This window comes from Falco rusticolus, chromosome 14 (genome assembly GCF_015220075.1).
Source record: "Falco rusticolus isolate bFalRus1 chromosome 14, bFalRus1.pri, whole genome shotgun sequence".
NCBI lineage: Eukaryota > Metazoa > Chordata > Aves > Falconiformes > Falconidae > Falco > Falco rusticolus.
The window spans coordinates 4,595,621-4,609,249 of record NC_051200.1 but is presented as its reverse complement, the minus strand read 5'-3'; the positions used below and the strand labels follow the sequence as shown (position 1 = coordinate 4,609,249).

General features: G+C 44.8%; 1 protein-coding gene across 3 annotated transcripts in view; it reads right to left on the bottom strand.

The window, feature by feature from the left end:
• ACSL4 (acyl-CoA synthetase long chain family member 4) overlaps nt 1-12,188 on the bottom strand; it is a 41,845-nt gene extending 29,657 nt beyond the window's left edge. For all 3 annotated transcript variants that reach the window (XM_037408205.1, XM_037408206.1, XM_037408207.1), the window contains exons 1-2: nt 12,103-12,188; nt 10,789-10,870 (exon numbers count right to left, since the gene is read on the bottom strand). The gene's annotated coding sequence lies outside the window, so the exon portion shown is untranslated. The remainder of the gene's footprint in view (nt 1-10,788; nt 10,871-12,102) is intronic.
• Nucleotides 12,189-13,629: the final 1,441 nt, after the last annotated feature.

The window sequence follows — 13,629 nt, the reverse complement described above, 5'->3', positions numbered from 1 at the left end:
GTTTAAGGGACTGAATTTCATTGTGGTTCTAATGCAAAATTTTAGCATAGTCTATTACTTGGCTCATGGTGAACCTATCCTATCACCTTCTAGCCAAACATACCGGGATCAGTTCTAGGTATCAGTCGTCTCTAGATCCACACCTGGAATTCCCAGATAAACATTTTCCTAAGACAGAACTTCATACTGCAACTTTCCGCTCACTTTGAACTTTCTGTGAGTGAACTTGCTTTCTGCTACTTTCACATGCTTTATCACGACTGAGATATCTCTAGGGTACATTTCTTTTAATAACATTATTTGGCAACTCAAGTACTAATTTTTACAAGGAAGACCTGGAGGTACAGGCTGGGGATGAGTTGTACATGAATAATAAAACAATGCAGCCTATACCAATTCACTCAGAGAAGCTGGGGATTTCACCCGTCAGCAAGGGAGGTAACAGCGGTGATGGCACTTTCTACCATGGAAGGCAATCTTACTGATTTACTGTATCGTAACAGGTTTTTGATTTTATCTGCACTTCACAGAGGCAGTGAGATGACCAAGCAAATTTCAGTACGCTTTCTCCAAGGCACTGTGGATATTCAGGTTTTTAGATTTAACAGCTCTAAACACGATTTGTACAGTCTTCTCAGCAGTGTAACACCGCCAAAACAGAAAAATAACACAAAGGCAGTCCGAACCTAAATACTAAGACAGGAGAAGAGGGTAGAAACTAGCACAATTCCTAGAGAGTTAAAACAAAAAAGGGGAAGAAAAAAAGACCTCTGAGACATTTTTAAACAGCGTGATTTTGAACTTTACCACCCCCCAATACATGTGTATGCACATTTATCACACTTCTTACTCACAGACAGCAACATGCTTGTTTCAGGTGTACAATTTCAGAGACAGGCAGCTTTTGATGTTCTTAGTCCAGAACATCCAGGTAGCTTTTTGCAAAGCAGCAGAGGCCATACTCAGAGCACTGCATCACAGCATCACATGCCCAAAGCCGGAGCTGGAAGCGGAGACAGCACAGAGCCAGTTGGCTCTGGCCAGGGAGGTGCATAACCATATAACCACAGCTGTGCCTGTGCTAATCCATCCTACCCCTCAGCAAAACATACTAGTGCAGGACACTATGCACTAGCGCAGCCACAGAGCTTCCTGAAGGGCATTTGTTCGAGCCCTGCCAGCTCAGAAGACGTTAAAAAAAAGCATGTGTGACTCTCTGCAGCAAACCATACAGCTGAAACTGAAGTGGCTTGATGGCACAACTTGCTATTTAGGTAACTAGATCACCTTTACTATAAATGAAGCAGGAGTCACGGTAGGAATTGCAGAAAAAGAAAGTGTACAGCACTAGACTAAACAGACCATGAAGTGGTCTTAGACTTAAATTTTGAAGGAAGCACGAAGAGGAAACTGACGCTGTTGCCAATTCTTTCAACTTATTTTTAGGAACTTTTTTGCTCTGAAAAAGGGACAAAAAATCCTCAGTATGGCACTGTGTATCACAACAGCAATTTAGGGTTAGTAATGAAGAAAGATATGATTTAATTTTTTAACAAATGCAGTGATAAAGTCAAAAAGCTAACATTGACAAAAAATGTTTCCATTTTCAACTTAAAAATACACAGTCCCTACTCCAAATCTATCTGCACTATAATTATCGTTATAGTGATGTTAGGACAAAGTTCCCTGTCGGAAGGTCTTAGTAAGGGTTATTTAAGTGCCCACTCCCTAGTTATTGTCAGTCTTACTGCTCACTAACACACAAAAACCCAAGTCATTCTTTACCTTTAATACAACTGCAATTCAAATGTTTCTAGGTAAACACATCAATAAATTAATGAAAAATCTAAAAAAGGAAAACATTAAATAGTGAAAATTCCAGACATCTCTTAGGTTATAAACATAGCCAAACAGCCCATTCAATCCAACATTTTCCTGGATTGGTAATATGAGCTTTGTCAGCTGTTTGTTGTCAGAACTGTCTGTACAATTGCAAAACATTACCTGTGACTTGAGAACACGGAACAGGCTGATCGTGTACTTGAGGTCAGGGGATACCACTAGAAACTCATTAACATTCTCAATTTTCACCTAAATTCTGTGTTCTGAGTGCCTGCGGATGTTTGAATGATGTAACATGCTACCACTGTGCCTGACAAAAAGTTTTTAAATTTACTCTTGGTTAAAACCAGCATTATGACACCGGACTGCTTTTAATAGCCTCGAGTCTAAAGCTTCAGCAATCCAGTATTCAGAGCTTACCTTTCTTAAAGGTAAATCTACTTAATGCTATCCCAAGTTATGAAAATATTTTTCATTTTCAGCTTTTTAAGGAAAGGTAAACTTAGAAACCAAGAGGTAATAGGTAACAAATTTATTAAACTGTTTTGTCTGTCTGAGGAACACCTATGAATTACCTTAGAGAAACAGCCAACAGAAACCTTACCCCGCTACGGCCTTTCAGAGAATAAGATCACCCCCCCCAATACATTTGCATCCAATGTCCGCTATTTGCATCCATGGACCACCACTCAGAGAGGTAGGAAAACAAGGGCTAAAGCAGTCAGTGTGGTCCTCAAATCTCATACTTTAGGTATAAAGTAGTGTTAGCATACACACAAGCGATGTTTGTATCTTATTTTCAGGCATATATTCCAGAAATGATGATCCACCCGCAATGACGTGGGTATTCAGGTAACAGACAGATGGTTTCCCCAAAGTCCTGTTCCTCTTTACATGAACCCTGCTGCCTCTGCCAACTGCCACTGCTTGCTCATCTCTTTCTTCACACTGCTGTTCAGACTGATTGGGTCCAGGTTAAATGAGGATTATTTCCCAACAAGAGTAACATTTTAGGTGGGTGGATGTTTTAACCGAGTAACGTATCTTTACGTTGGGGAAGGAGGGGAGAAAGACTACAGGCTGGGCACCATCTGATGTTTTCCATTAGGTAGTGTGATCTGGAAAGAGTCTTACACTTATTACTGACTGTTCTGTGTATGTTATTATCTTTCCTCAAACCACCTCCGAGCATTCAAATAACCTGAACTCAGCTCATGGCTAGAACAAGTTTTTATCTTCAGTTATGTTAGACTAAAATTGCCAGACTGTTTAGCATGCTCTCTTTTTTCAGTTGAGTTTTATGGAACCGTAACGCATACTGCATAGGTATTGTTATTTAAAGGCATGCAAGAAAAAACATGCCTGAAACACTGAGCCTCAGTGAAACACTGAAATACATGTACAGCTTCTCTTCTATGAACTGGAACAGCAAGGATAAGGGGTAATCCATGAACAAGCAAGCCAGACTAAGTACGGACAAGCAGGATGCTCTCCATGGTTTTCTAAGGCATAATCTTGCTCGCTCCCTGTTCCAGCTCCCACTTTCTCACCCTGCTTTTTATTGAAGAACAGCAAGCCCAGTTTCACCTTCCAGTTGTTCCTCTTCCCTGCAGGGGTACATTTCATAATGAAAGCACTTTTGACCAAGTTGTTTGAACAGAAGAGCTCATAAAAATGCAAAACTATTTGCATGCTTATGAAATCAACAGAGAATCCATTTTCATAACGAAAATTAAACACACCTATCCAAGAAAAGCACAAATACAAGGCTAACAAATTCAGTACTAAATTATACTGTGTAAATACACAGTATGAATCAGCTGTACATACAGCTGCCTTCATGGAAAATAATGTGCAAAATAAACTACAGACAGACAGAAATGATTCTATCTTCTTCCTACTTCTGTGTCTGCTGAAAAAAGACCACGGGCACCACAAACCTGGAGCTCTTACTTCTTTTTTCATTTTTCCTTCCTATTGCTGCAGCACTTTGCTGTTAGTTGACCATTACCAGTAGCTGCAGATTCATTGTCTCAATTCTTCTATATAACATTCAAAACAAATGGAAAATACTGCTGTAAGTCTACATCTTACTTATACAATATTCTTATTATTAGGCATGTTTTTGTTGTGCAGAAAACCCAAAACATGCCATACCAAGAACAGAAAAGAGGTTAGAGAGGTTAGTACCTAAATCAAATTTTAAGATACCACACAACTTGAGCAAATTACTTTATTGAGTTGAAATAAATGTGACCTTAGTGTAATGGAGACTCCAACAGCAAAGTGAAAACAGCCCAACAAGCCTGCTGGCTCTCTATCAGAGCCTTCAGGTTCATGGCAGCTAACTCAATCCAAGTCTGGACTGCATCGATGCCACTTTGAGTGTTCCCTTGACTTGCAAATTTTGCAGGCAGCCAACTACACTTAACCCTTAAGTCGAGCCAGTAGCTCCCTACTCACTCTCGCCAGCGCAGGGGAGGAAGTGGTAACCTTGGTTTTAGTTCAGCTGACAGAATTACTTGCACCTTTACACTGTAGCTTTGTAAGAACTTTAAAACAAGCATAAAACTGAGCTACAAGCAATAAAACAGAGCTGCTGCTGAAAGTAGCCTCCACCCATTTTTTGCCATCCCAGGCTGTCCCATCCCTTTTGCCAGAAGTCCAGTGAGTGCCAGCAGCAGCTTTTTGCAAGCTTTGTATGTTCGCGGAAGTGCAGTATCAGGGGTGTGTGTGTAAGCAACCAGAAGCTGCAGCATGGTAACTTATCTACTTTTATCTTTATTGAAAGCCAAAATAACCCACCCCAAACCCCATTCCTAAACACTCAAGCATATTATTAAAATTTTATTACAGATAAAGTATTTCAGAGTATATAAAATTAAATATGCATAATTTGTTACTTACTGAAGGTCAGGAGTTGGTACTTTTCCTAATCCAAAGTGGCTGTATGGTACAGGAAACAGCAGCTTACCACTGAGTTGACCATTTAAGCTATGAAACAAAATACCCTCATTCATAAATTTTTGGGGTTTTGCTATGAGCCAACATTCAGGGTGCAGTCATATGCAGCTTCCAGCTCCTCAAACTTAGTGTTTTTCAAGTAGTGACATTTCATAGGCTGCTCCACTCCTCTAGCTTCCAAGACAAAAATATTTGTTGAGAATGACTCACTGTGTATTCTACTTATGTACTTCAGGTTAACTGAATAAGATCTTTTCAAAAACTATTGTGTGTATAACTACAAGAGAGGAAACAACAAAGCACCTGACAGATTGCTTAGGCCATGTGAAGTGTTTCAGTAAATCTGACCAGTTACATTTATTTGCTTACCCCCCACCCCCACCCCCAAGATACTTGCATCCTCTTATCAGCAGTATTGCAACACAGGCTCCTTGTAACCTTACCACTAGCCTCGCTCAACCCTACAAACTCCACAGGATGCAGAGGGCAGCGCTCATTTAAGCGTGGAAACTCATTCCACTGTATGTGCTGCCACCACAAATACCTGCAGGACTGTGAACTGCAACATTGTGTGAAGCTCGATCAAACCTCTTGTAGCACCTGCTCATCTGTAGCCTAACTTGACAGACTGTGGGCACTCTTCACCTTTCACCAAGTGTGAGAAATGGACAGGGCAGGGCATTGGGTGAACACTCAGTATTTGCAGCCTAATAATGTTTCTCCAAGCACAACTTTCTTAGTAGACAGTCTGGTTTAAGTTGCACAGGTCACTCCTAGTGTACAGGAACACACAATGAAATTCACAAAACAGCAGCTTCTTTAAAATATCAAACGACAGTCATAGGCAGGTAAGCAATCATTACATGAACACAAAAATAAATTATTTTTATTTGGGGAAAGTTCTTCTTTTAGTAAATACTGTTGTTTATGAAGCTTGGTATTAACCCAAGTAATGTGGATTTAGAATGAGCAACTCAGTTGCTGTTTCCAGAAACACCGGATACCTTTAGCTTTCTCTTTAAAAGACCAGCAAGAGGTTGGCTTTAGCTTCAGACTTCCCAGTACCTGAACCAAGGCAGGCAGTTCATATGTTATAGCAGAGTGGCCAGTGTAAAAAAATCAAGGACAAGAATGAACAGGTATGTCCACTTGATGCTGTGGAGAGCAGAGGATGACAGATGAAGACCAGCAGGCTCTCTCCACTGCCTGCAGCAGGCTCTGGTTAGGAGTTGCCTGCACTAGGCAGCATCAGCCCCTCTAGCTGCCTATAGCTGGCGACCTTTGGGTTCCACAGCCAGAAATAGGCATGCTGGAAAAATAGCCACAGGAAAAGCTACCAGGTAGCTCAGTATGGCAGTGTTTCTGCCTGTAAAAGTATTTGTGCAACAGAGGGATAGTGAGAAAAATTCACTTGCACCAGCAGACTGTTAAAGAAAACCAAACTCAAGCATTAAGTCTGTTCCTACTGTGATACGTAGCAAAGATTTTTCTGGCAGCCATGAAAAGTGCCTTAGGGCATACGTGTGCTCTGCAGTAACCATTTATTTGTTTTATATTCATTTTCCAAGAAACTTAACCAGGAAATAGAAGACACACGCACGCTTATAATAATTACTGACACCAAACAATTTCTTTGTGGTATCACATACTTTACTATTATAATTTATTTAGTTCCTGTGTATGCTAATATTTTTCTACTCCTTTGAGCAGGATTTGAGCAAACAAGACCCTTAAAAAGACTGAAGGGTCACATACCAAGGAGAAGTTATTCAATTATTTTACAGGCCGCTCTCTATTTCTGACACCGGAACAGAGTTGATGGTATACAAGGAACATAATGGTTACAGCAGCGTGCAGGGCCTGGTGGGTGGAGCCATGGCTAAAAATGCAACTATTTGGGAATGGGAGGAAATGTGTTAAGCAAGCAGCAGCAGCACATGCATACTTGACATTTGTTTTGAGTTGCATTGTTTAAGGGACAAAAATTTCAGGATGACATGAAGGTGTTTCGGAGCGCCCAGTCCCCAGTAACCCCAGCGATGTCAAAATGCATACTGGTGTGCAGATGCTCACAGGGAGCCCAGCCTTGCACACAAGGTATGCTTGTGCACTGCCACAGCAGAATGATACTCAGTAAGAATCTTCACTCAAGGGACTACTACTACTCAAGTTACTTTTCTGAAGTTTCACAGCAACCCCACAAACAAGCAGTTTTATAAACCAGACATCTACCTGCAGTAGCTACAGCTGAACCTAAACGCATGGACAGAGGAAACCCTCAGTTATGGTGCGTTTCAGAATGCACGTCTTTTATAAGGTATAGAACAGTGGTTTAGAAAAAAAACCACAATAACCACCCTTTCACATCACTTGACTCTACTGTTGCATCTCCTAGAATGTAAGTCACATTTATTAAACATGAAATTTAAAATGCTACACAGTTAGGTAAAGCACCTAGCTCAGTAGAAGGCACTGTACTAATACTATTTTCACTTTTAAATGGGTTGCACAGTATCCTAGGATAGCTTAAAAAACCCCACAAGAAACAGGTCTACTGTGCAAATTAACAAGTAGTTTTGCAAAACATAACTATTAGCTAGACATTAAGAAAAATTTTTTACATGTTGGCCATGCTTACACTACAACAAAAGCACAATGGGGTAGGCGAAACATGTCAATATCATTTTAAAAATAGATAATACATTATAATGAATTTAAGTATTTTTTTTAAAGAAAACCTCTAAACACAAGCATTTCTGTAACTGATTTGGTATTACTCAATCTTATTTTCTAAAGTAAGGAGAGTTAAAACAGAACACTTCAGAATTATTAAAATAATAATTTTAAAGTCTTTGATTAGTACAAGTACTGGGATGTGATGTGCTATTTTAAGTCTGACCTTGTCGTATCAACTGGCTTCTAATTTCACAGGCTTTCAAGCATACCTAGATTATTTTTTTAATATATCTGTACATTAATATTCTAACTGCCATTATACACCTATGCTATAAACCATTCCCAATTACCAGTGTGTGGGAATACAAGCATTTTCCCTGTGCACTAACAAAAGTCACAAGAGAAGCTGCAGCACCATCACACAGTAACACAGATGTGCATACAGGTGGTATTCTGCTCTGGTTTGACACATAACAGCTGCTATTGACAGACCAAAAAATTAAAAAAAGTAGTATGAATCTATTGCTTAATAGGCAAGTCACAAGCATGCTTTTAGAAAAAGATTCTGAACTGATGGAGCAGTAACATACTCTGGGGAATCCACAGTCACATCATTATACATTGAAAGAAATCCTAGTTCCTTTGTTTTGTCCTCACTGAACAACAGTGGTGTTCAAGATCACAGATTTAAGAGTCTCGGATTTAAAGTGATAACCAAGGATGCACCTTGGATCACTTTAAATAGAGACTCTTAAATCTGTGATAATTGATGGATCGCTTTATCTCTACCTTGAAGACAAAGATACCTCACCTTGAAGCTTGTGAATTCTTAGCTGCACAATATCCATTGATTTGGCATTAATCATACCACCAAAACCACACAAAATTTAAATGGGGAGGGGAATGTATTTTCTCAATATCTAGGATTCCTTACAAAACACTTTACCGAGGTGAAAAGTACTCCTTGATTTCAATGCAAAGTCCAAGTGCTTAGCTCTATCTGAAGCAAAGAAAGAGGAAAACAATTCCTTACATCCTTCACATTACACAGCTATTAATCCAAAAGCACAGCGAGTAAAATGCGCACTGACTTTTTGATGTCGTAGCATTAGCGCCAACCTCACTTCCATTGTAAGCAGCTCATATACACGGACTTTAAAAATCATCCATTATATAAATTGACATTCTAACAAGCAGCTGGCTGAAGGAAAGCATTTCTCACCCCTCCCAGTCCCATGCCCACAATCACCTTTCCTTACTTGTTCTGCTCCTCCATTTCCCCAGACTGCCGGTGCTATTTATTTCCTACTGAAAAATGGTTCAATGTGCCTTCTGAGTTTTCTGCTATATTACATTTTAAGATGATCCCAAATATAACTCTCCGGCCAATTGTACCAACACTCCTCACACACACACACTCCTTGTATCTAACCTCTGCAGAAGATCAGGTTCAAGCCAGCACCAAGTTTAGTCCCGACTCAAAAGCTACTATGAGCTATGGCAGCACAGGTCACAAGCAGCACGGCAGCCTAAATAGTAGAAAGGCTTCCTATCTAGGGCAACAGCAACACCGCAAAGAATTTCCACCCCCACCACTCATTCCTAACCTCTGTATCATGCACTCGGTCAGGTAAATATTGTTATGCGTATCTGGCACATGATTAAAGCCGTATCTCGATTACATGTACACTTCATATGAAGTATTAGGTAGGAACTGATAGCCCTAAGAAGTGGGGCAGGGAAAGCAGATCTGTTGTAGCTTATTTAAGCTCTGTCCAATTATTTTTGTTGATCTCTGCAGAGCAGCTCAATGCAGATCACACTAGATACCTACTGCAGAAAAGAAAACTGAAACCACATGTCCCAGGCAGTTCTGGCAACTGGTCAGAAGTCTTCCTCTTGGCAAGCACAAGTCTTATTCCGTACAGTGTTTTTTAGTTCATGTCTGAATAAAACAAGTGAAGACTTACTGCAGCTCCAGCATCCAGGATTAAAGCAGAGCCCTCCCTGTCCACCAGTCGGACCACAAACAGCAATTTGTGAGAAAGGGCCTTGGTGCTGGCAAGCTTTGTGTCCACCACAGGTCATTACAGAAACCTGTCACACCACTTCCAGTGTGTGTTTTACTTCTGGTGTGATGCAAATTACTCCGAACGAGTAGCCACAGAAGAAATAACCAGTGCTGCATTCAGCTTTCATTTTTTACATGCCCATCCACAGAGTTCAAGGTTCTGAGGAAACACACAGTTACTAAGAGTGTCAGCAGACTTATGGGCAGTCTTAATTTCCCTCCCTTACCCCAGCCAAAAAAAAAAACCCACCCCAAGGAAATAAAAGCAATAGCAAAGTATTAATAATTCCTCTTCACTGTAAAGCACAGCTCTACTAGGAGAGGAGAAATACTTTAAGCTTTCCCTTGGGCCCTTCTGTACAGCCAGCCCATTCTACTAAGCACCTTCCAGATGGAGGAGTGACAGAGGGTCAATCCCAGTCACAGGGAGGAGGTAACTTTGAAATGAAGATGAGCACCAAAGTAGTCACTAACTGCTGTAGAATGCAGGAAAATCAAACAGCATGACCAACTTTTCAGACATGCCTTCCACAAAAATGGTGGAGGACACTGTACCATCTAAATAATGATCCGAAATATGGACAAATGGAACAAAAATTTAAGTTTTGTTTCTCAGGAAATTGCTTCCCTCCTATGAAGCTTCCTTCTGTCCTGAGAAAATAAATGTCCTAAAGCACAGTGACATGCTTGGTTGCATATACATTAAAGATTTCCCTTAATAATTAACTCCAATTCTTCTTTAGGAGAAGTGATTCCTTATTCAAGTTTTCTTATAAACAAGCGCTCATTCATTTGTCATGTTAACTACCTAACTGTATGTAATCATTAACTTCAATAGATTTTGCATGTATATTTGGCCCAGGCTACTGCTTAACATTTCATTTGGGTATTACCTTCATTTAAAACAGTGTAATAGGCTGCATCTATTTTCCTAGATACGTATCTTAACAGCACTTGGAATATATTTGTCTAACACCTTGCCTTTGTGATCTGTTCATGGTTTCTCAGTTTTATAAAAAGCATAATCCTCACATTAGAAGGAGGTGTCATCCTGGTAATTTATTATACTGAAAATTTATAGCAGCTGATAAACATTAGATTATTCCATCAGCAGACAATGGTCAACACTGTCATTTGCTTGCACAGCCTACATTACAGATAGCATTAAAGGCAATACACGAGTAGAGTATTTGCATCTCATGCAAACTTAAGTAACTAACACATGAAAACCTTACCACAGCAGGGTTCTCGGTGGGGGGGAAGCTCTCCCTTTCCAGTTTATACAGTTCTGTAGCTTAAGACAACAATGAAGGGGAGCTGGCAAATACAAAGAAGCAAAAGGCAAGTTAATTTTTTTCTGTGTGGAAACATGTTTTTATGTTGAAAACTTTTATGTGGAAACATTTAAGGCTTTTGTACAACTGTATTAAAACAAACTTTGTATTCACGCATGAAGAGTGGAAAAAAAGAAGAAACCAATCTTTCTGAAGCTGTTGGAGCATTACAGACAAGAGACTCAATTCTGTCTCTTGTTTGGGAGAAATTATTGGACTGGGGATTAATTTTTTTAACTATAATATTTTCACATCTTAGAGAAAAAAAAAAAGATGTCTTTAATCACTGCAGTTAGCCAGAGATGACAAATCCCAAATATTCAAAAAGTAGAGCTCAATTAAGAAAAGAAAGATCCTATGTTTCCGATTCCTATTTATAGCTTTACTTACTGATTTTTGCACGTCAAATTGGTAAGGCTATAAATACAAGCTTGCCTGTAGCAGTAAATGACAAAGCACGTTGGATCTGTATTTTCACACTCCAGCAGCCCGAGCAGGACAGAGCCGGCCCGCCGGGGCAGGTATTGCCCTTCCCTGACAGCCACCTCCCACAGCCGCCAGGGCTGCGGCGGTGCCTCCCCCTCCCCCCGCCGCGCCCCCGAGCATCCCCGCCGAACGCACGGTGACGGTACAGCCGCGTCAGGGACAGGGGCGCGGTGAGCTCACAGCCCGCTGCGGGTGGTGGTGGGGGCGGCGAGCGGCGTCCCCCGCGGCCCGGCCCGCACACCCCCGCGAGCAGGGCCGTGTCGGGGCTCGGGGGCGGACAGGGACAGGCCACCCGGCCGGCTCCGGCCCTCACCCGGCTGCCGAGCCGCGCGGGCTCTGCTCCCGCTGCAGCCGTGCCCCGCGCCCAGCCCCCGCCCGCCAGGGCCGCGCAGACCCCGGGGACCGGGGCCGGGGCGAAGGGCTGGGGAGGGGGGGGGGGCTGCCCCAGGGGTGCGCCCAACACGGCGGGGCGATGCGCTGGCAGCCGGCCCCGCTCCGCGCTTCCCGGCGCCCCCTTGCCCCCGTGCCCGCCGGCAGCTCCCGCCCGCGGCACAGCGCCCCGGCCCCGCGGGGCCGACCCCGGTCCTTCCCTCAGCTGACCCCACTGCCCCCGCCCGGGCGGGCGGCAGCCGCCGGCCCATCCCCGGCGAGGAGCAGCCGGCCCCGCTGCCGCGCCGGGAGGCAGCGAAGGGACCGGGACCGACCCCGGCCCAGCCACCGCGCACTCACCTCGCCTGGCCACCTCGTCCCGGTGCTGCCGGCGGGCCCGCACCGGCTGCTAAAATGGCTGAGGGCGGCGGGGAGGAAGGGGGGAGGGAGGGGCGGGGGCGGGGCGAGCCCCCGATCTGCCGGCCGCGCCGCCCAATCCCGCCGCGCCGCCGCGGGGAAGGGGCGGGCAGGGGCGCGGGCCCGCAGCGAGGCGGCGGCCGGGGGGCGGCGGGCAGCGCCGGGGCCGGGCCGGGCGGCCGAGCGGGGTGCCAGCGCAGGGGGACCGGCGGGCCGGGCCGGGCGGCGCGGGGGCGGCAGGCGGCTCAGCCCGCAGCACGGCCGCAGGCCCTGGCGCGGGGGGCGGGCGGCGGCGCGGTTCGCGGACCCGGAGCCGCCATCCCGCTGTCATCCGTGCGGGCGCGGCTCCCGGCGTGGAGCTGGGGGGCTGCTCGGGAAGGCGGCTGGCACCGCACGGGGGCTTCGGGCCCAGCGCCTGGCGGCGGGGCAGGGCGGGGGGGCACCCCTGCCGCTGCGGCCCGGCCCCCACCCGGAGTCGGTGGGGCAGCACCGCCACGGGCCCGGCGCCGTGCCTGGGGCAGGAGCTCGGCAAAGGACGGCGCCGCGCGGGGGGATGGAACTTTCTGGCAACAGCGGCCTGCGCCGTGCGCGTGCTGCATGTAATGGTTCTGGTTCCTGGAGATGCCAAGCGCGGATCGGGGCCGCGGGGAGGCCGGGCTGGGGCACGGTGGTGCAGGGGCCATGGGATGCTCGGGGCAGCCCGTTACCGCTCTGTTCTAATTTGTTTCAAACCCCGTTGCTTAACGTCACATCATAGCCAATGGGAGGGCCCGGATTGTGCAAGGTGCCCAAAGGCAGATCTGTTCTGTGCAGACTTAAGTATTTTTTTGATCTAACCTCCCTGCATGTAGGAAAGGTGAGGCAAACTTCTACAATTTTTTTCCCCAACTAAACCACTAATCCGTTAGCCTATTTTCTAAATCTTTCTCATAAACAATAAACGGGTAAGAAAATACATTTGTAATTTGTTCCAGCTGTTTAAGACTTCCTATAGGCTTGAGTTGTCCATTAGCTTGGGTTTACGGCGATGCACCTACCAGCGGCCAAGGAAGCGTGCCCGGCACGGCAGTAGCCACCATGGGTCAGGACAGTGGCCGCGTTGGTGCAGGACAATGCCGTTCCCAACGGTGGCTGCTCGTCTCCTGGGAAGGTAACGAATCCAGCAGCTATATGCAGCCTGTTATCACAGATTCCTTGCACTACTGCTTCATTCATCTCTCTTCTAGGCTGACAGGTCTCATGTTTTTGCAGGTGCAGTTTCATAGTACCGCCAACAAATTTAAGTTGGAGCTTCCATCTCTCTACCTCAAACTGCATGTTCTTGCTCCCACATGGATTTCCAGTGCTCCAGGCTGTGCACTTCTGCCGAGTGCAGCTCTTCCCTCATTCCTTTATGCCCCCCCTGCTGGAGACCTCACCAAGCCGTGGGACCACCTCATCAACCTCTTCTTGGCCCTTGCCAATGGACAA